Here is a 23,581-nt window from a genome sequence, read left to right as displayed (position 1 = left end):
AATTTATAACTTTTAGATTTTTTTTTTTTGAGGAGGAGATGTTTAGGAATTCTGAAATAAGTGGACTTAGTGCTAGAACATCTTTTTTGTTTTTAATTTTTTGAGTTTAGTGTGGATCCAAGTTGATGATATTCCAGAAACTGGTTACTCTCAATGCCGAATACCTGGATTAAATGTGAAATGGTTACAAAGCTTTCATTCTGTAGAATGTGATGTAAATGTGTAAATACCTTTGTCTTTCCACTTGTGTAAAGTTGTTGTGTTTTTGGTGGCAGGGTTTTGCCATATGGGTGAATGTTTGGAGGGTGAAATTATAATGTCAGTGATCTTGGCAGTTTCCACCAAGCTGTCAGCGTAGATGCTATCGCTGGGTTTTTGAAATAGGAACGGCTTTTGAGTGTTGTACTAATGAATGGTAAATCTGAGAGTTGTGTTTCATTACTTGAAGCTTTTTCTGCTGCTCTCTATAATTTATTTGATTAGGTTTTATCCATTTTATTATGTGTTGTAACTGATTTGGTAGGAAATATTGTTGGAAATTGGGGCCCCGAGGCCTCTCTGAGTTCTGTGCTTCTGTAATGTAGCTAATTTGATCCTGGATGGTTTATTTTTCCAGTATGTAACAGCTGGGAGCATTGAGGCGGAGACAATGTGACGCATGTGCGGAGACAAGCGAGATTTATTAAGTGCAAATCCAAAATCAGGGTCAGAACAGTCTGTGGACAGAGCTAATATGTAGAGCAGAAGGGACAGACATGACAAAAAAGGAACACAGAACTCCAAACAGGCCAGAAATAAACAAAACTTCTTCAAACAAAACATACACTTCAAACACAAACCTTACATCAAACAACAATTCAAACAAAGACCAGCAAGACAAAGACCAAGACAAACGTGGGGCTTATATATCACAGGGAAGACAAGGAACAGGTGGGAAACAGGTGGCAACAATCAGGGGCGGAGTCATGAAACAAGGGGGCAGGACTGTGAAAACCAAAACAAAGAAACAAATGGACAATCAAAACACAAACACGAACACATGGAGGAGTGGGAGGAGTCAATCATGACAGAGTAAAATTTGGAGATAATAGAGTCAAAGGTTTTGAACCAGGTAGAGTGAGGTTGAATTGGAATCATTGAGAAAAAATTGTTTACTTTTGGTAATACGATCATTTTTATTGTAGATATTCTGCCAATAAGGGATAGAGAAAAGGGATAGAGGTCATTGTTTATAGTTATAGAAATGGGTTTAAATTGAGTTTAGGCAACTCTGACAGCTGGGAGGAAATTTTCATGCCCATATATGTGACGTATTGGGTGCTCAAGGGACTGTGCTGCTGTATCTGATAAGTTCATGTTGATTGGTAGTATAGTAGATTTAGTCCAGTTAATAGAGTAATTGGAGATTTTGGGGTATCTTTCAATAATTTGTATGGTTTGAGGAATTGATGTGTGGGGATTCTGCAAAAACAGTAGTATGTCATCTGCATATGAACTAATTTTGTGTATAAGTGATAGGATAACTGTTTCTAATCTAGTCGCCAAGGTCTTGCTTATAATTTTTATGTCTGTGTTAATGAGTGATATTGTATGGAATCTGGAGGGTAGGGTGGGGTCATTATTAGGTTTGAGATGAAATGAAATTATAGCGGTATTTATTTCAGATAGTAAAATCATGTTATGCTTTATTTCAGCAGTCATTCTATTGAATAGTGGGGTGATTGTTATCCAGAAGTGTTTATAAAATTCAGTGGGAAAGCCATCACAACCAGGTGCTTCATTATTAGACATGTGGTGAAGGGCATTATAAAGTTCTTCTGATGTTATTGGATTTTCCAGTATTTGTGTTTGTCCTTTGATCAGTCTTGGAAGGTTTATGTTATCAAAAAAAGTGCAAATGTCTTCTGTTTCTGGATCGTGTTCTAGTGAGTATAGATTTTTATAAAATTCTATGAATAATTAATTGAACTCTTCTTGTGTTCATACATATATATATATATATATATATATATATAATAAATGTGGACTCGTCAGACCACAGGACACTTTTCTACTTTACGTCCATCTCAGATGAGCTCTGGCCCAGAGAAGCCGGCGGCATTTCTGGGTGTTGTTGATATCTGGCTTTTGCTTTTAGAGTTTTAACTTGCACTTGTAGATGGAGCGACGAACTGTGTTCACTGACAGTGGTTTTCTGAAGTGATCCTGAGCCCATGTGATAATATCCGTTACAGAATGATGTCGGTTTTTAATGTAGTGCCACCTGAGGGATCGAAGGTCACGGGCATTCAATGCTGGTTTTCTGCCTTGACGCTTGCTTGTAGAGATTTCTCCAGATTCTCTGAATCTTTTGATGATTTTATGGACTGTAGATGATGAAATCCCTAAATTCCTTGCAATTGGATGTTGAGAAACGTTGTTCTTAAACTTTTGGACTATTTGCTCACGCAGTTGTTCACAAAATGGTGAATCTCGCCCCGTCCTTGCTTGTGAATGACTGAGTCTTTCAGGGACTCTCCCTTTATACTCAATCATGACACTCACCTGTTTCCAGTTAACCTGCTCACCTGTGGAATGTTCCAAACAGGTGTTTTTTGAGCATTCCTCAACTTTCCCAGTCTTTTGTTGCCCCTGTCCCAACTTCTTTGGAACGTGTTGCAGGCATCAAATTCAAAATGAGTGAATATTTGTAAAAAACAAAAAAGTTTATCCGTTTGAACATTAAATATCTTGTCTTTGTCATGTATTCAATTGAATATAGGTTGAAAAGGATTTGCAAATTATCGTATTCTGTTTTTATTTATGTTTTACACAACGTCCCAGTTTCATTGGAATTGGGTTATGTTTAGAAGTGAATTTTTGATTTATTAGGATGGAAACACCTCTTTGTTTGAATTGTAGTAAGCTGAGAATGTGTGACTGAACTGGCCTGCACAGTCCTGACCTCAACCCAATAGAACACCTCTGGGATGAATTAGAGCAGAGACAAAAAGGCAAAAAGAAAGCCTTCCCAGAATAATAGAAGCTGTTACAGCTGTGAAGGGTGGGCCAACCTCATATTAAACCCTATGGATTAAGAATGAGAACTGAATCAAGTTCATATATGTGTGAAGGCAAATGAGTGAAAACTCTTGGCAATATAGTGTATTTTTGCATTATTTTCAAGTTCATTCTAATTCCTCAGGCAGTCAGTGTAAAGAAGAAAAGTCCCCCAGATGTGAAGGGCATGCAGAATTCTTTCATTTATTTTTCACTTTTTACACAAAGCACTAAGAGAAGATGAGTGAGGATGAAACATAGCAGTCAACAGTGAATTATGCAGTCAAAGAAAAAAAAAGTATGCTTCTTGTTCTGTGACAGAAGCAGGATATTTGATTTCTTTTCACCACACGGTAGGACCTATTGTAGAGAGGACTGAACACAGATAGAGCCTCCATCGACTCGGCCTATAACAATAACAGCACCACAGCAGCACCACAGCAGCCCTGACAAGCGGTTAGCGGTTGCTGAAACTCTGGAATGCTTTTCTGGGGAGTTTATCTTGGCAGTGCACTTCCACCCAGAACAAAATAACTAGGTCGCTGAGGATGGTAGTCGTCCTATGGGTGACTCAACATAAGCGCCTCTCAAAAATGTTCTGCAGTCAAACGTAAAACTTTCCGTAATTTTATTTATTTATTATTTATATTATTTTATTTTTATTTATTTATTACCTATAATCCATGTACACATGGCTCCTTTTTCAGTTTCTCAGTTTGGTGCTTTACAAGCTACAAGTGTTTCATCCAGCTAAAGTGGTAATACTTAACACTTATGCTACACACTTTAAAAAGTGGGCTCTTCAAAGGTTCTTTAGTAAAGCAAATGGTTCTGTATAGAACCAGGAACACTCAAAGAACCCTTTGCATTTTTGCAAATGGTTCTTTACATCATGAAACTGTTCTTCAGATTGATGGTAAATGCGTTTTTGGTGCTATATAGAATCCATCTCAAAAAGGGTTGAGAACCATCTACAACACATTCTCTATCTATTTGAAGAACCATTTCACCCTGCAAAGGACCATTTAAGCATGCAAAGAATTCTTTGGGTATTTATGGTTCTATATAGAATAATTTTCTTTACTAAAGAACCCTTGAAGAACCATCCTTTTTAGGACATGTTGGCATTTAAAAACCGTTGCTCCACACTTGATTGCAGGATTAGCAACAGTACATGGCACGTCGGCATGCAGCAGTGTAAAGGCTGCCATGGTGATAACTGCATTTCTGAACATGTGCCGAACAATGCAAAGGCAGCTATCCATCTTTTCTTTGTTTGATGTGTCCGTCTCCTTTTCTCAGTGAGGTTCATCCTTTCAGACCCATTGCACTGAGTGGTCTTCTCACAGTGGAAGGATGGACAGAAACACCTGTGGATGTTTTCAGATCTGAAGCAGCTTGATTTTCTTCTCTCTCTCAAAGATGGAAGCTTTAAGTCCTGTTTATCTGATGGGGAAGTTTTGGGGTCTACCAGCTCTTCCAGGTGGTCATTAGGAGCCCCGTTTTCTCTGTAGTTTTAATCATTTGCGTATTACATGTATGGTATGACCCTATGGGTCATAGTGTTTTTTTTTTTGTTTTGTTTTGTTTTTTTTGTAGTGTGTCTTCTGTATTTATTACAGCGCCAAGGGAAGATACACTGAGCCACCACCAGGGGTAGCTGCCTTTAAAAGAGAGATGCCCAGGAGGAAGTGCTGTGTTTTTGCTTCTGGCATGGCTTCAAATTGTTCTCCCAGTTTCCTGCAGAAACACTACTGCTGTAGAGCTGTGTTAGTGTGAGAGCTTGGCTACTGGTGTATTGTTTAGTGGTGCTTTGTTGTTTGTAGCTAAGGTTTTCATAAAGCTAGCTCATATTGTTACACTTTCATTGAAGTAGACCGTAAAAACTCCGCTAACATGGCTGCCCAGAAACAGCTCTGTACATAATCTCTCATTGGAGAAAAGGGGATTTTTTTGTTGGCTTTTTCTCCTGGTTTGCTTTAGTTAGGATGTTAGGTTAGAAATTGTATTTGATTTTCTTTTTGTTTGTTAGGTAAGTTATATTTTCCTAAACTTAAGTTAGCTTTGTTTTGTTTGCTATTTTACCCTTCCCTCCACTAATGTTTCATAATTGGCCAAAGCCTTGAACTCTTGAAAATAAAGTCAAGTTGTTATTATTGCAAAACTGGTTGTATGTGTGACCTGGGGAAGTGGAAAGTCACAGAGGTCTTCACTGGGTCGTAACATGTATGAAAGGTGGCCGATGGCAAAAATACAAAAAAATGTAAAGGATGAAGTTTTCCTTTTAGATGACTGTGCACACAATGAGAGATTTTCATCAAATTCAAACCATATTAAAATATCTCATCTTGTAGCTACAAACACAAATGTGGGTTGGACTACAAGTGTGGTTTGTTTCAATTGATCAAAATAATTCATGTAAAATTATATCATCACCGTTACCATGACAACTGCATCTTCTGCACTTCACTCAGTTCTCAAACTCATTCTCAAAACTTGCATATTAGTTGCCAAATAATTCATAGTAGTTACTGAATAATAAGCCTACAGTCTAAGGAGTTTGACCCCTCGAATTCTAAGGTTTAAGATTTATTTTGCAGTAAAAACATCAATGCAAACTACAGTTATTCTGAAGTTATATAAGCTTGTAAAAGGCATCTGGGCATCTGGGTTTTTCACAGCCAGTGCTCTTCCACTCTTCCCTCTGCTCTTATCTGATCCGTATTTTAGAGGTCAGAGCCCTCCAATTGGGCCTGAACTGTGCTCTGACCCTTTGTATTAAAATGCCCACTGACATTCTCCTGCCTACCTCCTAGGTTATGACACAGGCTTTGAGGTCAGCAAGTCAGCTTCAGTCAACATGACCGGAGCAGCAGGCTCTAGCCTTTAACTCAGTGTGCTCCACAAGGCATGTAAACGAGGGATGAGGACATACTGTGAAAGGCAAACCTGCAAATGAGCACAGAGAAAAAGAGCAACAGCTCAGATGAAAGATATTTCAGTCTGATTTGAATATGAGGAAAATGTCATACAGACCTGTTGTGCAGAATGAACAGACAGTCTGTACATTTTTCATCAAAACAAAAAGAAAAAGACAGACATGCGGACGTAGAGATCCAGAATGAAAACGTAATGACCTGCATCACCACATAATTGTGTAATTTTATAATATTAATGCAAAAAAGACAATAATAACTTTTGAAGGTGTGACTACTTTGACTACTTTTTCATGGACTACATGAACAATGATATCATTACATGTGGATTATCCTCATTGGACCATTAAAGGAACACTCCAGCCACAGACAATAACTTCAGCATCAACTTTTCCCTCTATTTAGAAAAGACTTAGAAAGAAAAATTATTGTTTTTTAATTAAATGCATAATTTTTCTTTCCAAAATAAACAAAATATGTCGCATAAATGGTTAGTAGAATTTAATTCGCTGCTGTTTGAACAAAGAAAAAACTTTATTTAATACTTTATTTTAAACATAAGTCAATGGAACCAGATGTCTTTACAATTCATCATCATCATTAACCAATAGTCCAGATAGGGTTGTGGTAGCAGTTGAGAGAGCACAGAATCCCAGACAACCCTGTCACCCGCAACTTCCTCCAGCTTATTCACGGGGACCCCAAACCACTCCCAGGCCAACTTGGAGATATAATCCCTCCAGCGGGTCCTAGGATAACCCTGGGGTCTTGTAGACCGTGCCTGGTACGCCCCGACTGGGAGGCATCCCCGGGTAATCCAGATCAGATGCTCGAACCACCTCAGCTGGCTCCTCTCAATGCAGAGGAGTAGTGGCTCTATTCTGAGCTCCTCCCGGATGACTGAGCTCCTCACTCTATCAAATAGAGTGTAGCCCGCCACCCTATGAAGAAAGCTAATTTCCACCGCTTGTATTTGCAATCTGGTTCTTTCGGTCATTACCTATAGCTCATGACCATAGGTGAGGGTCGGGATGTAAACCGACTGGTAAACAGAGAGCTTCGCCTTTTGGCTCAGCTCCCTCTTCACTGCTACTGTCCAGTACAGTGACCACTTTACTGCTGCCGCCTGTTCCAGGCTGTGGCCAATCTCACAATCCGTCTTACCATCACTCGTGAACAAGACCCCAAAATACTTAAACTCCTCCACCTGGGGCAGGTCCTTTCCCCTTACCTGGAGTGGGCATACCATCCTTTTCCAGACCATAGACTTGGAGTTACTGACCCGCATACCAACCGCTTCACACTCAGCTGCAAACCACTCCAGCGAGCGCTGGAGGCATCCATGTGATTTAGCCAAAAGAACAACATCATCTGCAAATAGCAGTGACACCACCCTCCGGCCTCCACACATAATGCCCTCCTGACCCCAGCTACGCCCTGACACTCTGTCCATGAATATCACGAACAGGAGCGGAGACAGGGCACAACCCTGGCGGAGACCAACGCTAACAGTGAAAGAGTCTGACTTAATGCTGAGTATATGAACACAGCTCTCACTCCAGGAGTACAGAGATTGGATGACCCCATACTCCCGGAGGACCTCCCACAAGATATCTTGAGGAACACAGTCAAAAGCCTTCTCCACAAAACACATGTAGACTGGGTTGGCAAACTCCCATGCCCCCTCAACAATCTGTGAGTGGGTGAAAAGCTGATCCACTGTTCCACGGCCGGGACGAAATCTGCATTGTTCCTCCTCAATCTGAAGTTCAACTATCAGTCGGAGTCTCCTTTCCAGCACCTTGGCATAGACTTTCCCAGGGAGGCTGAGCAGTGTGATACCCTGATAGTTGGCACATACCCTCCAGTCCCCCTTTTTAAAAGTAGGGAAAACCACCCCGGTCTGCCAGTCTAAGGGCACTGTTCCCAAGGTCCATGCAATATTGCAGAGGCATGTTAGCCATGACAGCCCCACAATATCCAGAGCCTTAGGCATCTTTGGATGAATCTCATCCACCTCCGGTGCCTTGCCACCTCAGTGACTCCATCCAGGGAAATGGAACTTGACACACCAGAAGCCTCTGGCCCGTGAGGGAGGCACATCTCCCAGATTAAGGAGTTCCTCAAAGTGCTCCTTCCACCGACCGATATCCTCATTTGAAGTCAGAGTTTCTCCACCCTTGCTGAATACAGCTTGGGCACAGCCACCCCGACCACTCCTGAGTCACCGGACAGTTGTCCAGAACCTCTTTGAAGCTGAATGAAAGTCTTTTTCCATGGCCTCACCAAACTCCTCTCATGCCCTGGATTTTGCTTCTGCCACCGTTGCAGCTGCCGCCTTTTTTGCCTGTCGGTACCTATCTGCTGAATCAGGAGTCCTTCAGGCCAACCAGTCCCTAAAGGCCTCTTTTTTCAGCCTCCCTCACCGCCGATGTCCACCAGGAGGTTGTTAAGTTACTGCCCTAACAGGCACCCACACACTTTTGGCCATAGCTACGCCTGGCAGGTTCCACAGTTGACAGCTCAGGACCTCTCTTCACCTGAGTGTCCAGAACATATGGTCCTAAGTCAGATGAAACAACAACAAAGTCGATCATTGACCTCTGACCTAAGGAGCTGTGGTACCATGTACACTTATGAACATCCTTGTGTTCAAACTTGGTGTTTGTTATGGACAATCCATGCCTGGCACAGTAGTCCAACCTGGAGTAGTCCAACTATTTACCATTCAGGTTTAGATCGGCAGGCCGTTCTTCCCAATCACGCCTCTCCAGGTCTCTCAGTCATTGCTAATGTGAGCATTGAAGTCTCCCAGTAAGACTATGGAGTCCGTAGACGGTACCCTTTCCAGAACCAGGCCCACTTGCTCCAAGAAGGCCGAATACTTGTTGTTTGGTGTTTCAAAAAGGGTTCTATGTGGAATTTCTATTTGTACCCTGGTACAAAGAACCCTTTAATCATGCAAATTGTCCATGGTTCTATATACAACTATTTTCTGTATTAAAGAGCCTTTGAAGAACCTTCTTTTTTAAGAGTGTAGATGGTTCTGTAACTTCAGTCTGAACATCTGTTTAATGATGCCCTTTGATCAAAAGTTCACTGAGTGTTCATGGTTCTATAGAGAACCATTTTCTTTACTAAAGAACCCTTAAAGAACAATACTTTTAAAGAATGTAGAGGATTCTATATAGAACCATTTTGAAAAGTGCTCTGTATAGCACCAAAAAGGGTTGTTTTATAGTTACAATGTCAAGCCTGTAACAATAGAAAAACCCTGTTATGTGCTATACAGAACATATTTCAAAAAGGGTTCTATATGGATCTACAGTGCATCCGGAAAGTATTCACAGCGCTTCACTTTTTCCACATTTTGTTTTGTTACAGCCTTATTCCAAATTGAATTAAATTAATCTTTTTCCTCTAAATTCTACACAAAATACCCCATTGTGACCATGTGAAAAACGTTTTCTCGAGAGTTTTGAAAATTTATTAAAATTAAAAAACAAAGAAATCATATTTACATAAGTATTCACAGCCTTTGCTTAATACTTTGTAGAACCACCTTTGGCAGCAACTACAGCCTCAAGTCTTTTTGAATATGATGCCACAAGCTTGGCACACCTATCTTTAGGCAGTTTTGCCCATTCTTCTTTGCAGTACCTCTGAAGCTCCATCAGGTTGGATGGGAGACGTCTGTGCACAGCCATTTTCAGATCTCTCCAGAGATGTTCAATCGGATTCAAGTCTGGGCTCTGGCTGGGCCACTCCAGGACATTCACAGAGTGGTCCTGAAGCCACTGCTTTGAGATCTTGGCTGTGTGCTTCGGATCGTTGTCCTGCTGAAAAATGAACCGTCGCCCCAGTCTGAGGTCAAGAGCGCTCTGGAGCAGGTTTTTATCCAGGATGTCTCTGTACATTGCGGCATTCATCTTTCCCTCTATCCTGACTAGTCTGCCAGTTCCTGCTGCTGAGAAACATCCCCATAGCATGATGCTGCCACCACCATGCTTGACTGTAGGGATGGTATTGGCCTCGTGATGAGCAGTGCCTGGTTTCCTCCAAACATGACGCCTGGCATTCACACCAAAGAGTTCAATCTTTGTCTCATCAGACCAGAGAATTTTGTTTCTCATGGTCTGAGAGTCCTTCAGGTGCCTTTTTGCAAATTCCAGACGGGCTGCCTTGTGCCTTTTACTAAGGAGTGGCTTTCGCCTGGCCACTCTGCCATACAGGCCTGATTGGTGGATTGCTGCAGAGATGGTTGTCCTTCTGCAAGGTTCTCCTCTCTCCACGGAGGAACGCTGGAGCTCTGACAGAGTGATCATTGGGTTCTTGGTCACCTCCCTGACCAAGGCCCTTCTCCCCCGATCGCTCAATTTAGACGGCCGGCCAGCTCTAGGAAGAGTCCTGGTGGTTCCGAACTTCTTCCATTTACGAATGATGGAGGCCACTGTGCTCATTGGGACCTTCAACGCAGCAGTAATTTTTCTGTATCCTTCCCCAGATTTGTGCCTCGAGACAATTTTGTCTCGGAGGTCTACAGACAATTCCTTTGACTTCATGCTTGGTGTTTGCGCTCTGACATGCAGTCAACTGTGGGACCTTATATAGACAGGTGTGTGCCTTTCCAAATCATGTCCAATCAACCACAGGTGGACTCCATTTAAGCTGTAGAAACATCTCAAGGATGATCAGTGGAAACAGGATGCACCTGAGCTCAATTTTGAGCTTCATGGCAAAGGCTGTGAATACTTATGTAAATATGATTTCTTTGTTTTTTAATTTTAATACATTTTCAAAACTCTCGAGAAAACTTTTTTCACATGGTCACAATGGGGTATTTTGTGTAGAATTTTGAGGAAAAAGATTAATATAATTAAATTTGGAATAAGGCTGTAACAAAACAAAATGTGGAAAAAGTGAAGCGCTGTGAATACTTTCCGGATGCACTGTATCTACAGCACATTTTCATCCATCTAAAGAACCCTTTCATGATACAAAGAACACTTTAATTATGCAAATTGTTCATGGTTCTATATAAAACTATTTTCAGTACTAAAGAAGCCTTGACGAACCATCTTTTTTAAGAGTGTAGATGATTCTATATAAAAAATTTTGAAAAGGGTTCTATAAAGGATCTCAAAGTGTTCTATATTTATGACGTCAATCCTGTAACAATAGCAGAACCCTTTTTTGTGCTATATAGATATTCTATATAGAACCACGTAAAAAACACACTCTCCATCAATTTGAAGTTCTGTTTAATGATGCCCTTTAAACAAGTGTTAATTCAGTGTTCAGGGTTCTATATAGAACCATTTTCTTTCTAAAGAACCCTTGAAGAACCATCTTTTTTAAGTGTGTAGGGTGAGGCTGTGCTCTAGCATTCATGCAGTAATGTTTTTTGGTATCACTAGGCAGTGTCCAGTCTTCAGTTAAACTGGCTCTGATATTACTGCTCAAATGATGAAGCAAAGGGATGAGAGAAAGAGACATCATCAGCAGGACAGCATGTCTAAACCACTGTAGAGCTGTACTCCAGTCTTTATACTGTCAATTAATCATCTAAAACACTGAAAAAGAGTCAAATACAACTGAACTTGGGGCCACATGGCGTGGTATGCTGTTCCAGTCTCACTGCACCATTTCTCCACACTAACCTGCTGCATGCAGTCATGCTGAGATTCACAGAGACCTAGTGATTGACAAGTAAGCGAGGTTTCTATCCTTCTGGCTATGGACTCACTAATGCAACAATCAGGGCAGGTGTGACCAGCAGATTATGAGTGGCATAGCCAAGCAGAAGCTGAGATATGCTAACAGGAAGCCAATGCAAAGTGTGTTACCCAGGGAAATCTCTAAAGCCTTGTCATGCTTAATTAAAAGAAAGTGCCTTCACTTATGAGGATAACCTTTTACAAAGCTGCCAGTGGAAACAGCAGAAAGGAATCTGCTCCTCACAAACCAAAACAGAATGAGATGCTTTGTTTGCTACAGCTCTATTGTTGTTTCACCATCTGTGTGCAGGTCTGTTGCTGTTGAGAGCACTTAGGATGAAGGTGAGTCATTAATCACAGATGGACCAATTTAGAGTTGAATATTAGTGGAATGGCACAGTTCAGGTTTACATCCGGATTTACAGTGCATCCGGAAAGTATTCACAGCGCTTCACTTTTTCCACATTTTGTTTTGTTACAGCCTTATTCCAAATTGAATTAAATTAATCTTTTTCCTCTAAATTCTACACAAAATACCCCATTGTGACCATGTGAAAAACGTTTTCTCGAGAGTTTTGAAAATTTATTAAAATTAAAAAACAAAGAAATCATATTTACATAAGTATTCACAGCCTTTGCTTAATACTTTGTAGAACCACCTTTGGCAGCAACTACAGCCTCAAGTCTTTTTGAATATGATGCCACAAGCTTGGCACACCTATCTTTAGGCAGTTTTGCCCATTCTTCTTTGCAGTACCTCTGAAGCTCCATCAGGTTGGATGGGAGACGTCTGTGCACAGCCATTTTCAGATCTCTCCAGAGATGTTCAATCGGATTCAAGTCTGGGCTCTGGCTGGGCCACTCCAGGACATTCACAGAGTGGTCCTGAAGCCACTGCTTTGAGATCTTGGCTGTGTGCTTCGGATCGTTGTCCTGCTGAAAAATGAACCGTCGCCCCAGTCTGAGGTCAAGAGCGCTCTGGAGCAGGTTTTTATCCAGGATGTCTCTGTACATTGCGGCATTCATCTTTCCCTCTATCCTGACTAGTCTGCCAGTTCCTGCTGCTGAGAAACATCCCCATAGCATGATGCTGCCACCACCATGCTTGACTGTAGGGATGGTATTGGCCTCGTGATGAGCAGTGCCTGGTTTCCTCCAAACATGACGCCTGGCATTCACACCAAAGAGTTCAATCTTTGTCTCATCAGACCAGAGAATTTTGTTTCTCATGGTCTGAGAGTCCTTCAGGTGCCTTTTTGCAAATTCCAGACGGGCTGCCTTGTGCCTTTTACTAAGGAGTGGCTTTCGCCTGGCCACTCTGCCATACAGGCCTGATTGGTGGATTGCTGCAGAGATGGTTGTCCTTCTGCAAGGTTCTCCTCTCTCCACGGAGGAACGCTGGAGCTCTGACAGAGTGATCATTGGGTTCTTGGTCACCTCCCTGACCAAGGCCCTTCTCCCCCGATCGCTCAATTTAGACGGCCGGCCAGCTCTAGGAAGAGTCCTGGTGGTTCCGAACTTCTTCCATTTACGAATGATGGAGGCCACTGTGCTCATTGGGACCTTCAACGCAGCAGTAATTTTTCTGTATCCTTCCCCAGATTTGTGCCTCGAGACAATTTTGTCTCGGAGGTCTACAGACAATTCCTTTGACTTCATGCTTGGTGTTTGCGCTCTGACATGCAGTCAACTGTGGGACCTTATATAGACAGGTGTGTGCCTTTCCAAATCATGTCCAATCAACCACAGGTGGACTCCATTTAAGCTGTAGAAACATCTCAAGGATGATCAGTGGAAACAGGATGCACCTGAGCTCAATTTTGAGCTTCATGGCAAAGGCTGTGAATACTTATGTAAATATGATTTCTTTGTTTTTTAATTTTAATACATTTTCAAAACTCTCGAGAAAACTTTTTTCACATGGTCACAATGGGGTATTTTGTGTAGAATTTTGAGGAAAAAGATTAATATAATTAAATTTGGAATAAGGCTGTAACAAAACAAAATGTGGAAAAAGTGAAGCGCTGTGAATACTTTCCGGATGCACTGTATTTGTTTAATACGCTGATTTACTGACCTTTGATGTTTCCTAATCTTGTGTTAAGTTAATCCACAGTGGTGGTCAGTGGTGGACAAGATACACAAACCATGTACTTGAGTTAAAGTAGAGACATCCAAGGTAAAATATTACTCCAGTAAAAGTAGAAGTTCCTCCTTTTAGACCTCCACTTGAGTAAAAGTACAAAAGTATTTGCCTTCAAATGTACTTAAGTATCAACAGTAAAAGTACTAAAAGATTAATTATGGCTCTGATGTCCTGTTATCATTTTTATAACAAGACTCGCTTCATGAACTCATTTTAGGTGAAAATCCTCCAGTGTCTCTCTTGGTAAACCAGTCTTTTAATAGAAGGTCATTAATTAGTGACGCTGACGTCTATTAAAATGATCATAAGCACAAAACACTGAAGGTAAACAGTTTCCATCAGGGAGAACCGAGTGGCTCTGAAATCACTTTTTACACACAAGCAAAGTTTCAGTTTAAGATTTATTTACAACTTAGTTACAAGTTTAAGTTTAATAAAAACTGGCTTTAAACTCAGGATCACAAATGAGCTCCTTTACTATATTGATCTGTAGGTCTCTGTTCATAAACATAAACCAGACCAAACTAATTTACTATAAAATGAAAGTGTTTGTATAAATTCAGAAAAAAGCCGCGTCAGTCACGACTGCATATGTGGACATATTTCTATATTGTGCTCTATTTACACAAAGTTAGGTTAGTTCTTCATTTATGTTGAATAGACTCTCCCAAAATGTTACACTGCTGTGCTGACGTTGAACCATGTGCTGCACTGGGTCGGTATGACCAACAGGTCAAAACAAGTTCAAAACAAAGTGACCGCTGTGCCCTGATTGGTGTTCTTGCTTTGTGCTTCTTTCATTTTGACATGTTACGTTTTTATACACACAGAAACCAAAAGGAACAACAGATTTCTCAAAATGTAGTGGAGGAAAAAGTCAGATATTTGACTTTGAAATGTAGTGGAGTGAAAGTTAAAAGTCGCCAAAAATGGAAAAACTTCAGTACAGATACACAAAAAAACTACGTATGTACAGTAATGAATTACATTTACTGAGTTACTGTCCACCACTGGGTGTAGTGTCAGTAAGCTCATTATGTAAACTGGACTGGATATAAAATCCATAAATAATTAATATATTCCTGAAGATGCCCACCTTGTTTGGATATTAAGTAGATGGATGAATGTGGTGTCAATATCGAACCGCCATGATTGATGTGTTTCAAATAAATCAAGATGTTTGAGTTCTGTGTTGTGATTATTGTGTAACAGCATTCGAGGGATGGGTGAAGGTGTAACCTGAATGGAAACTGTTAGCCCACCTTGATGAAAGCTGATTTAGGAGCGGCTGATGTGGTGTTTACATAACACTGTAAAATGTTCTCTTCTGCCACAGCAAAATATGCATCACTCTTGATTTATTCCCAGCAAAGATAACAGGAGCTTTGAAGAGCATATATGCTGCCCATTAGTGCAATTTTCCTGTCTTATAATGCAGCCTGTAAAAGGAATTTTAACCAAGTGCTGAAACTGTCAACCCTCTCAGAGAAAGAGCGAGAGAGATTTTTAGTAGGAGTAACCAAAGTACATGGGAATAAGACTTTATTATTGTTATGCTATTTTTATAGTCCATCAATCCATCCATCCAATAATCCGTTCATCCATTTGTCTGTCCATCCATCAGCTACCTGTCTGTCCATTGGTGCGAATATTTTCCCTTTTTCTGTAATCCATCTATCCATCCACCTGATCACTGATGCATCATCCATCTGTCCATAACCCATCCATCTATCCATTGTCTGTACATTCATATTTCAATTCACCCATACATCTTCAATCCATTATCTACGAATCTGTCTACCCAACCTTCGATCCTTCAATCTATTCACTGGATAGGAACTGCTAATGCTTTTTTGGTAGTCCATCCATCCATCATTCACCTATCTATCCATAATCCATGCTTTCGTCTATCCATCCATGTATCCACCTTTGCCTCTGTACGTCTATGGGCCCATGTGTTCCTCCATACATTCATTCATCCATCTGTCCATCATGCATACATTTGTAAACAGGAGTTGCTAATACTTTTCTTTTTTTGTATGCATCTATCATCTATCATATCATTGGATAAGAACTGCTAATGCTAAAGTTTATTCATCCATCCATCTATACATACATACATATATCACTGTCCATCTTTCCATCCCTAATCTATCTTTCATGCATACCTCAATCATCCATCCATCCATCCATCCATCCATCCATCCATCCATCCATCCATCCATCCATCTATTTATCATCCCTCTATTCATGCATCTGTCAATTCATCCATCTATCCATCACCGTCCATTTGTCCATCTCTAATCTATCTTTCATGCATACCTCTGTCCATCCATTCATTCATTCATCCATCCATCCATCCATCCATCCATCCATCCATCCATCCATCCATCCATCCATACATACATACTGTACATAGATACATACATCAATGTCTATCTTTCCATCCCTAATCTATCTTTCATGCATACTTCTGTCCATCCATCTGTCCATCCATCCATCCATCCATCCATACATACATACATACATACATACATCACTGTCCATCTTTCCATACCTAATCTGTCCATTCATCCATCCATCTGTCCATTTATTTATTATCCCTCTATTCATGCATCTGTCCATCCATCCATTCATCCATCACTGTCCATCTGTCCCTCTCTAATTTATCTTCCATGCATACCTCTGTCCATTCATTTATCCATCCATCAATTCATCCATCCATACATCATTGCCCATATGTCCATCTCTAATTTATCCTTCATGCATCCATCCATCCATCCATCCATCCATCCATCAATGTCCATCTGTCCATCCTTGATTTATCCTTATCTGCATCTGCCCATCCATCATCCATCCTCCTATCCATCTGTCCTCTTGTCCATCCATCCATTCATTCATCCATTGTCCATCATCCATCCTCTTATCCATTTATCCAGAATAAAATGTATTCATTAACAAGCCTCACATTTGCATGCTATACAGATATAAACACAGCCTGTTCAGACTGACCACACAGTCTAAGGCAGACTAAAGTTTAATGCTCAGACTTGAAGGTGTGGAAGGGCTGTGTTTTGAGCAACTCCCTCGGGCGATCTGTCTCTCTTGAGTACTCAGGGCCAGAGATGCTTGGCTGCTTTGACAGCTGCTGTTTGCTGGTGATTCTACGTCGCGTGACCGAATGAAAAAAACAGACACATATTGAGTTTATCCATCAACCTGCCTCAAGCTAACACTGAATAACACAACTTTGAGATCTTGGAGGCAAACTTTAAAAAATCTAGATTATACTGGCCATCCAAGTTTTCATTGCAGATGCATGAAGTGTAGCAAAAAATCCTTAGAATGAGAGAATTAATACACCTTTCACGTGGATGTAGAATAGATTTCTAAGTCAAAGTAAACATGCCTTACTTTGTGCACATGCTGAAAGTGTAAGATAAAGATTTGATCTTACTTGAAACCTGGATCAGAGACGTGTTGCTAGCAATGATGAAAGTTCTTGGTGTGTAATGTTTACCGTAGACTGTCTCCTCATTTTATAGAATCTGCTCAGATCATCTCATGACCTCTTTTTCTTGCACTTACTTCAGAACTCATTCATTGCAGTCAATATTTTTCTCTGTCTTCCTTCTAGCACCTACACACAATGACATCTCACTAACCAAAGCAACAAATTTGCATGAGTCATCACAGAAGCCAGAACACTCAGTACATTCATAGTAGGGTATTATAATCCCTAATGGGCTGTAACCTAATGGTGCACACTTCTGGGTTTTTTGACTTTGTATTTAGAAGTATGAACAAAAAAGTTTGTGTACCTTGCTTCAAAGCCATTGTGGGCAATTACAGCTTTGACTCATCTACAGTAAGAAGTAATTGGCTTTTTGCAGCACTGCGTTTCAGTTCAAGCACCTGCACATTCTACAGTTGTGTTGGCTGTAAGTTTGGCTTATGAAATTCTTTTTCTTGGCTGATGGGATTTAATTCTCCTCTTGTATCTCCCAGTGCATCACTCCATTCACATTGAGCCCCATATCGTGATGATCTTATCTTCATACTTCACTGTGAGTGTTCTTGGGATCATACACACAACTATTTTTTCTCCAAACTGGACGAGCTGCCAAAGAGTGTGTTTCATGTGACCAGAGTACACTGTTCCACAGTAGCTCTACTGTTTGCTTTTAGGTCACCCTGCAACTCTTTTTGAGTGACTGCTGGCTTCTCTCTTACTTTCTTTATCAGCTCTCGAAGAGCCAACTGTGAAATTTTAGCTGTGTCCCAATTCAGTGACTGTGTCCTTCAGCTGCATTTAAAGGCCAATTGCAACACAGTGGTGTGATTAGGCTGCCCAATTTTGAAGACACATTCATATGTGGCAAAGAAACGTGTCCTTCCTTTCCATAGCAACGGGTGGATCCTTCGCCAGCTAACGTATCCCAAGGTTGGATTATATGGCGGTGTCAGCAGAGGAGCAAACCACGGCTAAAGAGAGACTCTTAAATGTAAATACTGGGCTTAAACTGAGTTGAATAGCCAACAATACAAATGTTAAAAAAGCCAATGTGGTCTGAGACGAAACTTATGCTAATGTTTCATTTTGTTTTAGGGAGCAAAGAGCAGACAGAGAGAAGCATCTCTAGCTCTAATACATGAAAAAAAGAAAATAAAATCAAAGTTTCTGGCTCCGGCTTTAAGGAACTTTAAAAGAACTAGACAAGAGCGACATTTCGAGATGCAGCGTTAAGGGCAGAAACAGCAATGCTGTTATTTCAGTGGTGCTGAAAGCCGCCATAGAGCAGACCGTTTCATTTCAGTTCAGCATTCGTGGGTCTATGCTGCCTTTGAAGGACAAAAAATTCTGTCAGTCAGTAATTTTTTCTACAATTAATACTTTCACCCCAAATCTCTCTGAATGACTTTGTGTACATCTCAGCCATTGAATTAAGCAGAATTTTTAAAAAATTTGTAGAGTTCCCCTGTAGTTCATGTTAATCTCTAATATAAACATGCACATTTCAACCACATAAGGTTATGTGTGACTATAAACATCTGAATTCATTGAATTCATTGAAATAGGTAGTTATAACTTTACCCAGCTTAGTTAAATAGTAGGACAGTGCAAGTGAGAAAGAACTGTGTTTTGTTTTTTGGTAAAAACATGTTTGGTACTAGTGTAACAAAACAAAACAATACACAGAGAGGGCGGGGCTACAGACGACATACAGGAGAGACAGATAACATGAAGGCAGGACTTGGGAGACAAAGCAAAACAACATAAGCGCATGCAAAAACAAAAGCACATAGAAAAAGAAACTAAAGGAGCAGAGAAAGACAAAGACAGGGCAATACGGTACAAAGAAAAAAGACATGTCTGTGAACATTTGAAGTTTATATCTGTATTGGAAGTATATTCAAAAATTAGTTATAACGTTACCCAGCTTAGTTAACTAGGATGGAGTAAGAGAGAAAGAACGGTTGTGTTTTTTTTAGTAAAAACATGTTTGGTGCTAGTGCAACGACACAACACAACACATTGAGAGAAGCCACAGTTAAACATTGATCTTACAGTAGAACATTAACTACAGTGCATTTAAACCATACAGCTGAGCTCTTCTCTTTTCAGTCTACTGGACAGAAAACGTACCACAAACAGATGTACTTTTGATTTAATATACTTGCAGCAGAGCAAAAGCAGAAGAGAGCAGATACCTTGAGAAATGATTTTCACTGCTTTGAAAAGAGGTCTAGACTCATAAATATCTTCTAAAACAGTGAAGTGGACGCCCTGCAATTTGCCTGCATGTGTTAAAATAGTTCTGAATGCGTTTCTTTTAGCTACATTTAAAACAACAAAACACTCAATAAAAGCACTGAAAACATCTCCCATATTGTCTGATTACTGTTAAAGGAAATCAGCATTCTGTGAAAATAAAGCCTTTGCTGCCCTTTTCATATTAATACATTTGAGTACATTGCTCCCATTTGAGCTCACTGTCCGTACTCCTAGCAAACAAAGGGGCTCCTTGTAGCACCAAAAGAAGGTTCTTTGACTTGTAACAACAGCAGAATGCTTTCTGTGCAGATTTTACATCATAGAGAAGAACAATTCAACAACGCAAAGATCTATTTATGCATTTAGATGGTTATTTGAGTGTTCACAGCTCCATATGAACCATTGCCCTAACTAAAGAACCCTTGAAGAACCATTTTAAGGGTGTAGGACAACACAAAGATGTATGTAGTTAGTGACAGACTCAGTAGATCGACATTTGATGGTCTTTCCTAAGATCACCTCACATCTCTTTAGTCTCAAGAGTGCATGTGCATCTTCACACCATGTGCTGAGCTCCTCTAAGACAGGGCCATGTTCCTCCTCTTCTCCCTTAAAGAGGAGTTCCACTAGTTGTCTTTTTTCAGATTGATCACTGTTTTACCATCATCGACATTACATATAAATACATGTAGGTTTACTGGTGGTTTGGATAGTAAATATTTGGCTTGGATATTTGGCTTTATTAGATATCACAACCCCTGGTTCCTACCATTACCTTTGTAAAGAAATCAGAGCTGGTATGTTTCTCATCAAACTACTCTGAATGAATTTGTTCTCAACCATTCAACCATGCTGACATTTTTTAAAATTGGTGGAATTCTCCTTTGAGGAGGCCAACAAATGCAGTATTGTCAGCAAACTTAACAAATTATCTCTGAGGAATGGAGCTGGAACAACTGTTTGTGTAAACAGGAAACAAGGGAGACAGAGCACAGCCTTGAGGAGAGACTGTAGAGGTAACCATATTAAATTGAGAGGGATCTACTTTCACCTGCTGAAAAAAAAAAAACACAGAATCAGGCCGTCTGATACCAAAACCTCTGTGACTAGTTGCTGGGAAAGAATATGGATCATGTAATAAAATCTTAATGAGCTTTTGAAGTCTCTAGGTATTAATGGACAAACTGTAACAAGGTAGCATTGTTGATTGACCTGCCAGGCTGACTGCAAATCAACCCTATCCAGGACCCCCTGTCCAGTAGCCCCCAGGCTTGTGTTAACACATATCCTTGAACCCTTTAAAATCCCAGGCCTATTTTGTTAGTTTAGATCACCCCTGCAACATCATGGTGGTGGTATGAGGGAAGACTGATTGAGAGACGGGGAGAATCCTGAGAAGTTGGACTGGAGGTCTGGACACCTTCTGCTTGTAGATAGAAGGCCAAACCCCCCACCACCATATAGCTATAGAAATGGCCCATTCTAGAGAAACTTACAGACTCAGATTTCTTTACAGTGGTGGTGATAGGAACCAGGGGTCTCGATGACAACACAACTATAGACATTTTCTTACTATTCAAAACCACCAGTGAACCTATATGTGTCTTCTGAGTTTTTATATGTAACAATGGTAAAATAGTGGTAAATAGAAAAAAATGAATGTTTTGACGGGTGGTGTGGTGGGTAGCGCTGTCGCCTCACAGCGAGGAGGGCCTGGGTTTGATTCCCCAGCCTGGTGACCGGGGTCCTCTCTGTGTGGAGTTTGCATGTTCTCCCCGTGTCTGCGTGGGTTTCCTTCAGGTTCTCCGGTTTCCTCCCACAGTCCAAAGACATGGAGTCAGGTCGATTGGACATGCTTATTTGCTCCTGGGTGTGAGTGTGTAAGTGACTGTCTGTGTCTGCCCTGCGATGGACTGGTGACCTGTCCAGGGTGTATCCTGCCTTCTGCCCAATGACTGCTGGGATGGGCTCCAGCACGACCCTGACGGAGAAGCGGTTTAGAAAATAGATGGAAAAATGGATGAATGTATTGACTATTTTGAATGATTTATATGTAGTCACTGTCAGAACTTGTCTCTCTACTTTTTGTCATTTTTAACTTTTCCCAACAGAATTGTCAGTAAAGGTTAAGATCATTACCATTATGGAGATTTGAGGATTTTGTTCCAGCAGTGGTGACATACAATATGTACAACAGTAGGGTTATGAAGCATGCTGGCAAGATTATAGCTGACCCTGAACATTAGGTCTTCCAGCCACTTCCATCTGGTAGCACTCATTAACCAACATGGACACCATGCACTTTAAATTTAGACTGAAACCAAAAATCCTCCATTCCTGTAAAGCACTGCGTACAAGCAACTGTACAAATGTTAATGATTTTTATGACCACATCATTCTGTAATACAGATGTGTGTATATATATATATATATATATATATATATATATATATAAAACACTATATTTTCAAAAGTATTCAGTCACCCATCCAAATCACTAAATTCAGGTTTTCCAATTACTTCCATGGCCAAAGGTGTATAAGACCAAACCCCTAAGCCTACGGACTGCTTCTACAAACATTACTGTCACTGTCGCTGTCAGGAGCTCAGTGAATTCCAGCATGGTACCGTGATCAGATACTACCTGTGTAACAAGCCCAGTCATGGATTTTGTCACTACTAAATATTCCACAGTCAGAGACTCAGCCAGAGAGAGAGAGAGAGAGAGAGAGAGAGAGAGAGTGATGGAGAGAGAGAGAGAGAGAGAGAGACATAGATAGACAGAGAGAGGAGATAGAGGTAGATAGAGAGAAATAGAGATATAGGGAGAGAGACATAGAGAGAGAGACACAGAGAAAGATATATATATATATATATATATATATATAGAGAGAGAGAGAGAGAGAGACAGAGAGAGGAGATAGAGAGATAGAGAGAGAGAGATAGAGAGGACATAGAGATAGAGACAGATAGATACAGAGAGAGAGAGAGAGAGAGAGAGAGAGAGATCGCTGAGACCCCACGTCTTCTACAAACATTAGTGAAAGAATGGGTCTCTGTCAGGAGCTCAGTGAATATATATATATATATATATATATATATATATATATATATAGAGAGAGAGAGAGAGAGAGAGAGAGAGGCTCTGGCTGAGTTGCTGGCTGTGGAATATTTAGTAGTGAAGAAATTTCACGACTGGGCTTGTTGCACAGGTGGCGTCCGATCATGGTAACATGCTCTATATATATATATATATATATATATATATATATATATATATAGAGAGAGAGAGAGAGAGAGAGAGAGAGAGAGAGAGAGAGAGAGACAGAGAGAGGGGATAGAGGCAGATAGAGAAAGATAGAGATATAGAGAGAGACATAGAGAGAGAGAGAGAGAGAGAGAGAGAGAGAGAGAGAGAGGAGATAGAGATAGATAGAGAGAGATAGAGATATAGAGACATAGAGAGAGAGAGGTAGATAGAGAGAGATAGAGATATAGAGAGACAAAGAGAGAGAGAGAGAGAGAGAGAGAGAGACAGAGAGAGGAGATAGAGGTACATAGAGAGAGATAGAGATATATAGAGAGACATAGAGAGAGAGAGAGAGAGAGAGAGAGAGAGAGAGACAGAGGGAGGAGATAGAGATAGAGATATAGAGAGAGACATAGAGAGAAACAGAGGAGATAGAGATAGAGAGATAGAGATATAGAGACATATAGAGAGAGGTAGATAGAGAGAGATAGAGATATAGAGAGAGACAGAGAGAGAGAGAGAGAGAGAGAGACAGAGGGAGGAGAGATAGAGAGGGATAGAGATATAGAGAGAGACATAGAGAGAGAGAGAGAGAGAGAGAGAGACAGAGGGAGGAGAGATAGAGAGGGATAGAGACATAGAGAGAGAGAGGAGATAGAGATAGATAGAGAGAGATAGAAATATAGAGAGAGACATAGAGTGAGAGAGAGAGAGAGA

Source organism: Pygocentrus nattereri, chromosome 5, assembly GCF_015220715.1.
Source record: "Pygocentrus nattereri isolate fPygNat1 chromosome 5, fPygNat1.pri, whole genome shotgun sequence".
Lineage (NCBI taxonomy): Eukaryota > Metazoa > Chordata > Actinopteri > Characiformes > Serrasalmidae > Pygocentrus > Pygocentrus nattereri.
This window is presented reverse-complemented; position numbering follows the sequence as displayed.